Below are 14,091 nucleotides of genomic sequence, written 5' to 3'. Positions count from 1 at the left end.
CAAGGTCAAAGGGTTCAGCCTGTGTCCTGGCGGGTGCTTAGGACCCACGGTTTCAAGATTTCCATGATCTCTTCAGGACTGGCCTGCAGCCATACCCCACCTGGGCCCTGTAGGTACTGCTGGAGGTCAAGGATTGAGCCTCTGTATTTGCATTGCCAAGGACAGCAAGCACCTGTCCAGCACACCCAATCAGAGAACATTAGGCTGGCTCTCCACTCAGGAATATCCCCCACCCCAGCTATAGGCAACTGCCTAGGTTACCTTGTACCTTGACTGCTGGGAGAAAAGTAGCCGATAGCTGGTGGGCATTCTGGGCCTGGTTAATGCCAAATTTGTAACTATACCAGCATGCCGGCATACTTGCCTTTTTTTTTTTTTTAAGATAACCGGGAAGGGGCGAGGGAACTGGGAAGAGACTTGTTGGCTCAGTTGGCTAATCCTCCACCTGCAAGTGACCATATGGGGATAGTTTCATGTCCCAGCTGTTCTACTCCCTATCCAGCTCCCTGCTTGTGGCCTGGGAAAGCAGTGGAGGATGGCCCAAAGCTTTGGGTCCCTGCATCCATGTGGGAGACTGCATCCATGCACCCGACTCCTGGGTTCAGATCAGCTCAGCTCCGGCCATTGTGGCCACTTGGAAAATAAGCCAGCAGATGGAAGATCTTTCTCTCTGTCTCCCCGTCTCTGCCTTTGCAATAAAATAAATAAATCTAAAAAAAAAAAAAGAGAGAGAGAGAGAGAAAGAAAGAGAGAAAAACTGAGTAGCCACCAGTGAATCGCTCACACCTCTGAACCTCAGCTTTCTTAGGTGTGAAATCAGACTGATAGCCGGGTCCTTGTAGGAAGTGAAAAGGAGCAGCTGACCGTGGAGCTTGCTTCCCAACCTGATTACTCCTGTAACTCCCTATGACAGGTGGATGTCCCACATGCCACCAGGAGCCACTGCCCTGGAAATCCTGGGGGCAGGGAGCCTCATGTGGGCCCCAGTCACAGCATTCTGAGCAGCAGCTAACAGTCACTTCATCAACCAGGGTTATTGGCCACCGCCGATCCCCTGTGACTTGTTGCCCAGCACTACACTGTGCGCTTCATTGCAAAAATGTTTGAGACAAGATTTCTAACATTCAAGGAAAACTTGCAAGAGAAATACATCAGCAGGCTAGGTAGAGATCTGCAGCCCTTGCATCGGGCAGCTAGCAGTGTTGGGAGCTCACAGAGAGGCAGTGAGCGTGCCTTTGGAGAGACCTCCCCAAGGAAGTGGCTTTCACAGGTTCCCCTGAGCTGATGGATGGGGAGGAGGAGAAGGGCATTCCGGGTAAAGGGGACTGCCCCAGCAAGGGCACAGAGGAAAGAATTCACGCGGCCACTGGACTTGCTTAACTGGAAGGAGTGGGTGGAACCTGCTTGTGCAGGTGGCTGCGGCTGGATGGCAGATAGCCAGGGGGTCGAGCACTTCCTGCGGCTGGGATTCCAGGGTGTGAGCTGGGCGAGGCCGTGACATTACTGAATTCTCAGGCTCTTAGAGAGAGAGAGCCAAGGAGGCAGGGAGAGGGAGGCTCAGTGATGGGCACCCATCTGTGCCCTGCAGGCCTCCTGTGCCCTTGGAATGAGACACAGGGTGACCTCTGATTGCTGTATTCCTCCAAGCATGTCACCATGTTGCTCAAAGCCTCGATTTCTCAACACGTGAGATTAAAGCGAATGAACAGGATGATCTCCATTTCCAGCTCAGGGACCCTAGGATTTTCTCATTGTTGAGTCAGACACACCTGCCACCACATACCTTCTTCTCCCAGATGTTTGGTCATCAATGCTCTGCATCGGCTTCACATGACTCTGTTTCTCAAGCCAACCTGATTCTGGAAGATTCTTTTTAAAGATTTAAATTTTTTTTTATTGGAAAGGCAGATATACAAAGAGGAGGAGAGACAGAGAGGACGATCTTCCATCCTTTGGTTCACTCCCCAAGTGACCGCGATGGCTGGAGCTGAGCCGATCTGAAGCCAGGAGCTTCTTCTGGGCCTACCACGCAGGTGCAGGGTCCCAAGGCTTTGAGCTGTCCTTGACTGCTTTCCCAGGCCACAAGCAGGGAACTGGATGGGAAGCAGGGCTGCCGGGATTAGAACTGGCGCTCATATAGGATCTCAGCGCATTCAAGGCGAGGACTTTAGCTGCTACGCTATTGCGCCTGGCCCTGGAAGATTCTTGATCATGAAGCAACATATCCCATAGCTGGTAAGATGAATCCTTGAGAGAATTTAAATCAAGAGGTCCAGAAACTGGGGAAGTCAGATGGTGTTGGCTGCAAGGTATAAGAAACTGTGATATCGGTTTGAATCCTTATTCTCCTGTGTGCTTTATTTCATTTTCCCCTTGCAGCATTCCTGCAAAGATGCCCTATCAATATACCCATTTTTCAGATGTGGAAGTTGAGTTTCAATGAAAGAAGCTGTTTCTAGCAACCAGACAATCCTTGTTGAAGACCTCAGTGCTGAAGCGGTATCCAGTTCACACATGCCCTGGGGTGTGATCCGACTCTACAAACTCACCTGTGAGAGAAATGTTGCATCATTTTATTGTCTTGAAATCTAATTAAACATGACCCTGAGTCCATATTCACACTGAGGTGGCAGACATCTGGCCTCAGCTGTTGAGGAACTACAGGAGGATGAGATGGACAGAGCACGGTCTGGGTGACTTACACCTGACATGGCCTTGAGTCCAAGCTGGCCGCCCTGGCTGATGTTTGTCCCTCCTGAATGGACCCTCAGGGGTCTGCTTCTCTGGTACTGCTCTTCCTCTGGCTGGCCCAGGCTCTATGCACACTCGGCTGCTTGCATAAGGTGACACCAGCATCTACTCCCTTCCCCGTGTTAGGAAATTTCCCCTCTGCCTCACTGCACACAGCGGCTCTCGCCTCTCTCCTTCCTGCAGCACAATTACCCAAGCTCAGCTGAGCTTTTGCAATATGAAAGCCAGAAGGCAGCCTGTCACTGAGCACCTTGTAGGTGGCACAGAGGAGGCCACTTGTCTGCAGTGCAAGAAGCCAGCCTAAGCTTTTACAACATGCCAAGTGGGCCCCATAGCCATCCTGGCACTCTCAGGGGTGCTCCTGATGGCTGTAAGACAACATCCACTGTCCCTGGCAACCTCCCTCCTCTGCAAGGTCCCTGTGGCCACCAACCTTAAGACCTTGCTGGCATCGGACGGGGTTCCTGGAATTCCTAACCTCAGAACAAGCCTCCCTGGGCCTACTCCCTGGAGATGGCCATGGTCCCCATGAGGCTCCAGGCGACTTGCCATGGTCTGTGGCCTCCTCAGACACCCCTCATGGAGGGCTGCTCCAGCCCAAGCCACTGCCCTTTTCCTGGATTCTTTCTTGGAGTGGTTCTAAGTTCGCATTCATGGGAGGTGCAAAATCCCTTTGTAGAAGCTCAGATCCAAACTCCCCATTTGAAACTCCCAGGCTTGTAATCAAGTACTGCTTGCTCTCTTCACATTCCCTGTGTATTCTGCCAACTCACACAAAATCAGGAACTTCAAAGAATAAAGGAGAAAAAGTGAAGGAAAAATAAGTGGATTTGGGTACAAAAACTATTGAAGTTGCTGCATATTTTTTTTCATAATTTCATGCCACTTTTGAAGACCCCTCGTAAACATGGATTTCAAAATTGTTGGGCCAGAGTTCACCATTGTTTAATTCTGTTTTCCCCAAAACTTTTTGTAGTTTCCTTATACTCCTGGCACACAGCCTCCCAGCAGCCTCATCGGGTGACTCCCAAGTTATTCTTCAGCCCGAGAGTGGAGAGAACAATGATTTTGATGTTCCCTGACCTGGAGTCAACTGACCACTATGCTCTGTTATTTCCTAAACCTCAAGCTGCTTATCTGTCAACTGGGCATCATTAAATCAACTGCACAGAGCGCAGCGAGGATGTGGCGAGGAAACAGATTCAAGGCACAAGGTGGAGCTGGCAAGTGTGTCTTTTTGCCCTGTGTCCAGTCTACACAATTGTCTCTTTCATCTCTTCCTTGAATAGTCCCTCTTTGCTCTCTGTCTGCAGCTGAATAAAGGGAGAGTATAATTTAGTTCAGGAAGTGATGGACAACCAACCAGATTCTTGGTTAGGAGTTTGCGTGCTGTGGTAGATCAGATCAAAGTGACAGGTATCATTTGTTTACACTTAGTGTGTCCCAGGCACCATGGGAAATGATAAAAGACAGTGTTTTGCGGGAGCTAGATTTGTAGACTGTTCTTGATTTAAGATGATTCGACTTGTTATGGCTCAACTTCAGGATGGTGTGAAAGTGCTCCGCATCCAGTAGCAAGTGCCCTTGATTTTGATGTCTTCCCAGGCTAACAATGTCCAGTGCCACAGTCTCTCCCAGTGACGGTCAGTGGTGGTGAGCACAGCCCTCAGTCAGTCCCACCATCTTACAGACACAGCCATCACTCTATCTGCTGCTGAGCCAGGTGTGGGAGGCTGGGCGTCTTCAGGGCATTTTTGTCTTAGGAGGGTTTCAACAGACAATGGGGTTGTAACCTCATTGTGAGTCAAGGTGTACCTGAGTCAAGGAGCTCTGAGAGAGTAAGTGCTTTATCAGATGCCCCATGGGTGTTTATTTAGTTATTTTTAAAGATTTACCTGTTGCATTTGAAACAGTTACAAAGGGAGAGGGAGAGTCGGTAAGAGATACATACACTTGAGAAATTTTTCACACCAAAATCAACTCGCCTTTTAATTATATGCATATATATAAAGATTTTTTTTTTATTGGAAAGGCAGATTTATATAGAGGGAAGGAGAGACAGAGAGAATGAGCTTCCATCCACTGGTTCACTCCCTGAATGGTCACAAGGGCAAGAGCTGAACCGATCTGAAACCAGGAACCAGGAGCTTCTTCTGGATCTCCCACAAGGGTGCAGGAATCCAGGGCTTTGGGCCATCCTCCACTGCTTTCCCAGGCCATTAGTAGGGAACTGCATTGGAAGAGGAGCAGCTGGGACTCAAACTGGTGACCGAATGGGATATCAGCAATTCAGGCAGAGGATTAGCTTGCTTTGCACCACACTGGTCCTTTTTCCCATGGTTTGGATGTGGCAGAATTCACTAGAATTCTCAATAGAATCCAGGTTTGAGTCTAGAAATCATGTAGTTAATCATATACACATTGTCACACAAATACTAATACACGTATGTTACATATCTGTATACTTTCAACACACATCCAAGCACGTATTTTCTTTAATACTTACTTATGTACCCATAACACACACATATACATACATAACACACACTCTTTCATATACGTACATAACTGCAAGAGAGTGACATGAGAGACGGGATATGTGGGAGATCGGCACTCGGTTGGCTTGGAGAGAGAGAGAAAAGAAATGCAGCAAAGGGGTCCAGTGACACCAGTCACAATCATAGAAGACACAGCTGGCTATATTTACATGTGTCCAACTGCATTGCTAACCTTGTGACACCAAGCCAACAGTGCTGTGCTGATGATGCTGTGGCTCTGTTAGAGTCCTCTCCATTAGCGAGGACTGCTTCCTCTTCCTCTTCATCACCTCGGCAGGTGATCAGGGCTCGGCCGAGGACCCAGGCTCGAGACACTGTTGCTTGTTCTTGCTTGGGCAGGGGACTGTTGTTTGTCCCACACCAAGCCTTCACCTCATCTGACAAGTGGCAGGTGGCTCTGGCACATCAACAGGCCGCTTGTCTGATTTTGTCTTCATCTGACCTCATTCCCCAAGGTCCTGCCACTTTGTTGGTGGGGAGGGGAATTTTGAGTCGGTGGACTGGGTGCACACATTGCTTCTTTCCATTTTATATTAAACTTTGTGAAGGAAAGGACCTTTCTAGCATCTTGCCTGTGATTACCTGTCAGCATCTTAGTTTTTCAGACTCATTGTTTTCTAAGTAGTGATGCCCATTTACCCGCCCCGGTGGTGCCAAGCTGTGCTGGGCAGCTGACAACTTTGAGCTGAGGCTGGATGAGAACACAAGAGCCAGTCCCAGGGAGCCAACTGGGGAGTGATCAGAGACCGTGCTAACCTCAGCAGGGAAAACACTGGCTATGGAGTGCCATGACGCCATGGACACTTTGCCGAGCTCACCCACATTGCCACATGGCATTAGAGCTTGCCCAGGATCAGAAGGGGTGCCCAGGGAGGGGGCAGTAGAGGTGTAATGGTGATGAGGTCTGCCTCCTTCCACAGCTTACCCGCTCACCCTCAGCCCTCATGGTCGGATCGCATGTTGGGAAAGGAAGATGAGGAAATCAGGGTGTTGAAATGTGTTGGTACTTGAGTCAGCCTGACTCTGCCAGGCCCTGGACATGGCCCAGACAGCCACTTGGAGCTAAGCCGGATTCACTCAACTTGCCTGAGGAGGTCAATGCCCAGGGTCCTGAGCCCTGGACCAAAGTGTGGGCAGGGCCTGCAGTGTACGAGAGCACTGGTCTGCAGTCAGCTGCGAGCCTTGCATAAAGGAGCCCACCTCGCTCGGCTTGTTTCCTCAACTGTACAAAGAAGCTAATCATAGTACATGAGGATTCTGTGAGATAAAGTATACTAAGCTCCTAATACTATGCCTAACTCAGGGAGATCACTTGGTGAAGGAATTACCATAATGATATCATCACCACCATCATCATCATCATCCTGCTATTGCAAATCTAAAAAATTCATTCCATCTGCTCTGGGCCCTTGAAGACCATGAGTTGAAATCCTTCAGATCAATAGGGCTGGCTACTGACTAATTCTCTGTGAACATCGCAGGGGGAGTGCCTGAGTCTTCACCTGACCTATAGGGTAGGCATTTCCATCTGTGGTCCCTTCCTTGCCTAATTTTGACACCCAGAATTCAGAGCACTGGACCTCCTGGTCCAGTGTCCATGGTCCCTGTCTGTGCTGTACCTAGGCTGGAAAATCCCAAAACTATTGCAAGTAGGATCTCCCAGAGATATGTGTAGATCCATGCTCACATAGCATTACTCACACTGGCCAAGAGGCTGAAGCCACCCAATTGTCCATCAATATATGGATGGATAAGCAACATGTAGAATATACACACAATGGGGTATTATTCAGCTTTAAAAAGGAAGGAGATTTTCATACAAGTCACGGCATAAATGGACCTTGGAGAGATTATGCTAAGCGAAATAAAAGTCACAAAAAGACAAACATTCTAGGATTCAAAGTGTTTGCATGTCAAGTTCATGGAGATGGAGGAAAACAGTGTGAAGAGGTGAGCAGGAAAAGGGCTCTAGTGTAGACGTCTGCCAAGCACATTCAACGCGCTTCAAAACAGCAGAGAAGTTGGGCCCAAGTGTGTCAGTGAGAGGGTGGGAGGAGCTGATGTCACCAGGCAGCACCACCAAATTATGTGGTCCCTGTAGGCACTGAAAGGACCCCACTTTTACCCTGAATATAAGCAGAGGCCAACTGGGGTGGTGGCATTGATTGGAAAGGGATGTAGTCTTACATCTTCAAGAGATCATACCGGTTGTTGTTTTGGAAAAACTTTGCTCAGAGTGGAGTTCAGGATAGAAACAAGGAGACCAGCAGCAAGCAATAACAAGGATCAGGCAAAGGGTGTTAAGACTTGAAATGAGATCGAAGCAGTGGAATAAAGTGGTAGTTTCTGGATGAATTCTGAAGGCTGAATAGATGGGACTTTCTGATGCAGCGACCGTGGACCAAGAGGGAAATGCAGAAGTTAAGGATTACTCCAAGGTGTTTTTTCTGAACAACTAAAGTAGACTTGCTATTTCCTCAGTTGGAACATTTATTTGGCATGAAAGAACCAATCTTTTTCATGGACTGATTATGAAATGTCCATTCTCTGAGGGCAGGGACCTTGCCTGGTTCCACGGGCTCTTTCTCAAGAGTTCAGGGTCAAGCTCACCACGGGTGGTGGGTCAATTCATGTCCTGGGACGGAATGAACGGATGAATGAATGGGCTCTAGCATGTCCATCTCTAAGTAGACTGTGACCTGCAGGGCTTCCTGAGCTTCAGGAGCCTGAATGACCATGATTCCTTGTACCCTGGCTTTCCCAGAAGAAGAAGCATCGCTACGGCAACCGCCTTCAAACCACCTGCTCTGAGTCACTCTTCCAGCTGATGCCATGACCTGGGCCAAACTGGAGGACTGAGTCTCTCTCATTTCTGCCCTGGCCTCAGAAGCCTGATCAACTTATGCTTTACTAAATAGCTGTGTTGCTTGTCCAGGGAAACAGGGTGGGCTCCCGAATCCCCTGGGAAGAGGGTAGTAGGAGTGCAAATGCTTGTTCTTGGGAGGCTGGGTTTGGCGGTCACATGTAGTGGCATGAACAGTGATTTCTTTGCAAGCCGAGAGCAGGCCTCTCCCTGCCCCCAATTTGAGCTAAGATTTTTCCTTCCTGCATTATAAGAGCTGGCCCTGGCCATGATATCTGGCAATGTTGCGCCAATTCTCAGGCTTTCTCTCTGCGTTGCCATGGAAATGGGTCCCTGGCACTCAAGAAAGACATAGTCCAGCGACATTCATTTGCACATCCGATTGCCTGCACAGAGCCCAAACACACGCGCATACATGCATGCTCACTGTGACTGCTGTGCAATTCTCCAATTGCCCTGTGACACCCAGACATGAGAATGAGTGAGTCACATGGCGAGTGCTTAAGGCCCACGTGGGCTGCTCATGCAGCTCACATGCAAGAATGTGGGGGAAATAACCTTGATTCACAAATGTGATAATCTTGGTAAGAATTTCTCTTGCTCTGCCCCCTACCCCACACGCTCTGCTGAGAGGCAATGCTAGCAGAGAGGTTTTCTGCTTTAAGACAAACTCAGATCGTCAGTCTTGGGCTCTCAGTGAAAAGGGGCAGATCAATGCCTCTGCTCTCCCAGAACTTTTGTATGAATCTCCCTCAAGCTGCGCTGGTTGTTGGGAACCTCTTCCTTCCCACAGTGGTAAGCACCGCAACTCTGGACACAGACACTTTCTGCTTTCCACTACTCATCACAAAGGGAGCGTCTATAGGGAACTTCATGTACTGCAATCCATGGTAACACAGGGAACCAATGACTTGGGGATTACAGATGAGTTCTGTGTTTGCAGGTGCAATACCAAAACACACTTCATGTATTTGAGCATACATGCACACACAACACGCATGCAGTCTTTGTCAGTATACCTACACAAATCATTCCTATGCACTAAATGCACAGGTGTTTGTCTGTCTATGTCCTACCCCAACATGTTCTCCATAGGCACAAATAGACCCAAGTACAAGTAACTTCTTCCATTTCACACACTGGCCAAATGCATATCTGCATATTTCCTTATTCCTTGGTATCCATGGGGGTTGGTTCCAAGACTGCTACAGATCCCAACATTCATGGATGCTTAAACGTCTCTTATAAAATCTGTAATATTTGCATATAATCTAAGTACGCATAACATAGAACATCTCTAGCTCACTCGTAATATACCTAATATAATGTAAATGCTAGGCATGTTGGTATGCTGTGCTGTTTAGTGAATAATGAGAAGCAAAGAATTAAAGGCTGTACATGTTTAGAATTTTTTACATGTTTTCAATCCATTATTAGTTGATTCTTGGGATGAAGAACTCACGAGCACAAAGGGCCCATTGTGGGATTATATAACAAGAAACCCAAACAACACCTCTGGCATAATAACTTTGCAGAGCTCCTGGGAAAGTGAGAATAAGCAATAGGTGGCATGTCCTTTGCCTACTCCAAACTGAGCAGCCACTCTACCTGCACAGAACTTAGACAAGCTGTGGACATGATCTTATTTTCCAACCTTGAGTTTCACATCCACTTGAGGGTACAATAATGTTAAGGTTGAAGAGGTTGAAAAGAAAGATATTCTTAAAAACAGTTGTTGAAATGCCAGAGCATTTTCTCTTGGCTCCATTTCAATATGAGAGATAGGAACATTGTATTATTATAAATAAATGTGGCAGGGAGCTAGAAGCGCACTCACAGAGCCTGGCCTATACCACTGGAGTCTGGGGAGCACGTGGGCTGGCCAATGACTCAGTCTGCCGAGACATGAATGATACCGAACAGGGAATGGAAGGACCGAGAATGTGTGAGCACATTCTGTGGATGTGTGGCTCATTCAGCAGGGGCTTCTGGCTGGAGATGCTGTAGCAAGGCTGATCAGATGCGTTGATTGCAAGGTGTCTACAAGGGGACAAGGGCAGGAGCTGGTATGCATCCGGATAATCTCTACTTTACAGCAACCACAGGAAACAGACCTCAAAAGATAAGGGTTTGCAAAAACCCGCAGTGTACAATCAGGCTTCACCTCTGCTGAAGTCACAGGGAACCTACATCATAGACCAGTTTCACCTGTTACCTGTAAGACACAGAGGAGGCGCATGCAGAGTGGAAGAAAGCAAGGAATCGCCCCTCCTGTCCCATGCAGGGGCTCCCCATCTCCAGCTGAGAGGAAGGAGCAGACCTTCACATTCAATAAAACACAGAGCTTCCATCGTTCCTCAGACTAGACATGCTAATTATGGAAATGAGACTATTCTTGGCAGTGTTTTTGGACCTGCTATTCTTTAAGATGAATGACCAGAATAATTATGGCTGACTTTCTACCTCCGAAAGATTTCATCTAAAGGGACAGGAGAAAGGTGTCCAGCCAGCAGAGTGCAAGGACAGTCATAAAAAGAAATGAAATTCCTTAGTGCCTGGCACTTGAGGAGCTCCGACCGTCCATCAAGAGCCACTCCTACGTGCAGAGTCAGCCTGCATGACACGATCCTGCAGGCAGATTTCGCTTCCCAGCCCACACTCCCACCGACACTCAGTCTCCAGCTCTGCGTGACTCGGGATGGTACAATAATTGAATTTCCTCACCTAAAACACTGACGCAACTTCATCACAGCCAACCTCGGAAAGAGGGTTCCAGCGAGCACTACAGAAGTACACGTTCTTCTCTTCTCAGATTCAAAAATAACATGCAAAAAACATGTTGTTTTTGAAGCTTCTTCAAGGCCATAGATGAGGATGCTTGGGCTTTTAACATTTCATAGCCTTAGCCCAAAAGAAAATGGCAATGTGATCTTGGGTCATCTACAAGCCTGCTTCAGAAAGTTGGTGGAAAATTGAAATTAAAAGATAAGATTGGGGCCCTGGTTCAATAGCCAGTGGGCTAAAGTCCTTTCATTGCATGTGCCAGAATCCCATATGAATGCCAGTTTGTGTACTGGCTATTCCACTTCCCACCCAGCTCCCTGCCTGTGGCCTGGGAAAGCAGTAGAGGATGACCCAGGGACTCTGCCTGCACGGGAGACCTAGAGAAGGCTCCTGGCTTTGGATCAGCTTAACTCTGGTGGCTGTTGTGCTCACTAGGGGAGTGAGCCAGCAGATGGAGGACCTTTCTCTCTGTATATCTGCCTCTTAAAAAAAAAAAAAAAAAGATAAGCTGGGCCCAGTGTAGTAGCCTAGTGGCTAAAGTCCTTCCCTTACATATGCCAGGATCCCATATGAACGCCAGTTTGTATCTCAGCTGCTACTCTTCCCATCCAGCTCCCTGCTTGTGGCGTGGCAAAGCAGTTGAGGATGACCCGAAACCTTGGGACCCTGCTCTTACTTCTCTTGTAAAGTAAAAGGTTTTGCATCTATTCTGAATGGCACCTAGTGTCTCTGTAGTTTGTTTTCCCCCAAAGAAAACTAGCTAATATTTTATTATGGTACAGATAGGGTATTTGCCTGGAGTTACTAGCTAAGGGTATGAGTGATAGTGGTGGTGGTGGTGGTGGAGGTGATGCTGCTAGCTCCTGCCTCTTCAACCACTTCCTCCCACCTTCCTCATCCCTTCAGATATTCCCGATATCTCTCATTCCTGAGCTGCTCTAGGATTCCATGAACTCTGCCTTGCAAACTTCAGTGAAAACTTTCCATGGGTGTCAAAGGGTGTTACAGTTAACTTGGCCATTGTCATTTTTTAAAAGCCTAATTGACACATTGAAACACCAATTCTCATTGTCTTTATAAACGGGTACCTTTTTGTTCTATTGCCGTTTTAGTGGCAGTCCAGGAGGAAGCAGATATGTGGGACTGATTTCCATTGTAAAACAGGCCTTCCCCACTTTTAACAGCCTAGAGTTTGACCTTTTTCATCAGCTTATTGCTCATTTGTTTCATTTTATTTTTAATAGAAATAATAGCTTCCATCTCTGAGGAGGCTCTAAAATTAGGCAAAGATTTATGAGCTCACCACTGTCTCACACAGATACCAAGGGCTGCAAGGAGTGAAGGACCTGGGCCAGCTCAATTTTGTTGGAGTATATTTTATAATAATGACAAGCTGAAGCAAAATTTAGGAAGTTGGAATATATTTTAAACATTAGCATTTACAAAATTCATATTTTCAGCACTGAAAAAAAAATTACAGAGAAATATAATGACATGCTATTCACAAGATAATTGCAGGATTTATGAAAATATTAATTCATAACACAGGCAGAGTGGTACAATTAGGAGACACAAGCTTAAACCAGTGTGACGAGTATCTTCTTTTGATTCTGTTTCAGCTCCTTTAGTGATAACAGCAGCCTTCTGAATCAGAGCCTCAGCAGGTGTGGTGGGTGTGGCAGAAGATGGCGGCCCTGGCATACCCATCTATCCACTCTTTCACATATAGCACTACCTTGGCCCAGCACATAAGGTGCTGCAATGAAATGGGACCTAGAAGTTTCCCCAAAGTTAATGAGAACAGAGTGGAAGAAGGAGGAGCGAAGGATCACCCTGTGCTGTGGACCAGGGGGGCCCGGTGGGTTGGGGTCCCTGTGCTGTGGACCAGGGGGGCCCAGTGAGCTGGGGTCCCTGTGCTGTGGACCAGGGGGGCCCAGTGAGCTGGGGTCCCTGTGCTGTGGACCAGGGGGGCCCAGTGAGCTGGGGTCCCTGTGCTGTGGACCAGGGGGGCCCGGTGGGTTGGGGTCCCTGTGCTGTGGACCAGGGTGGCCCAGTGAGCTGGGGTCCCTGTGCTGTGGACCAGGGGGACCTGGTGGGTTGAGGTCCCTGTGCTGTGGACCAGGGGGACCTGGTGGGTTGGGGTCCCTGTGCTGTGGACCAGGGGGACCTGGTGGGTTGGGGTCCCTGTGCTGTGGACCAGGGTGGCCCGGTGGGTTGGGGTCCCTGTGCTGTGGACCAGGGTGACCCGGTGGGTTGGGGGTCCCTATGTTGTGGACCAGGGGGGCCTGGTGGGTTGGGGTCCCTGTGCTGTGGACCAGGGGGACCCGGTGGGCTGGTGTCCCTGTGCTGTGGACCAGGGGGGCCCGGTGGGTTGGGGTCCCTGTGCTGTGGACCAGGGGGGCCCAGTGAGTTGGGATCCCTGTGCTGTGGACCAGGGGGACCTGGTGGGCTGGGGTCCCTGTGCTGTGGACCAGGGTGACCCGGTGGGTTGGGGTCCCTGTGCTGTGGACCAGGGGGACCTGGTGGGTTGGGGGTCCCTATGTTGTGGACCAGGGGGGCCTGGTGGGTTGGGGTCCCTGTGCTGTGGACCAGGGGGGCCTGGTGGGTTGGGGTCCCTGTGCTGTGGACCAGGGTGGCCCAGTGAGCTGGGGTCCCTGTGCTGTGGACCAGGGGGGCCTGGTGGGTTGGGGTCCCTGTGCTGTGGACCAGGGTGGCCCAGTGAGCTGGGGTCCCTGTGCTGTGGACCAGGGGGGCCTGGTGGGTTGAGGTCCCTGTGCTGTGGACCAGGGGGGCCTGGTGGGCTGGGGTCCCTGTGCTGTGGACCAGGGGGGCCTGGTGGGCTGGGGTCCCTGTGCTGTGGACCAGGGGGCCCGGTGGGTTGGGGTCCCTGTGCTGTGGACCAGGGGGGCCTGGTGGGTTGGGGTCCCTGTGCTGTGGACCAGGGGGGCCTGGTGGGCTGGGGTCCCTGTGCTGTGGACCAGGGGGGCCTGGTGGGTTGGGGTCCCTGTGCTGTGGACCAGGGGGGCCTGGTGGGTTGGGGTCCCTGTGCTGTGGACCAGGGGGGCCTGGTGGGTTGGGGTCCCTGTGCTGTGGACCAGGGGGGCCTGGTGGGTTGGGGTCCCTCAGCGCATCTGT

Source organism: Ochotona princeps, chromosome 19, assembly GCF_030435755.1.
Source record: "Ochotona princeps isolate mOchPri1 chromosome 19, mOchPri1.hap1, whole genome shotgun sequence".
Lineage (NCBI taxonomy): Eukaryota > Metazoa > Chordata > Mammalia > Lagomorpha > Ochotonidae > Ochotona > Ochotona princeps.
Note: the sequence above shows the minus strand (reverse complement) of the source record.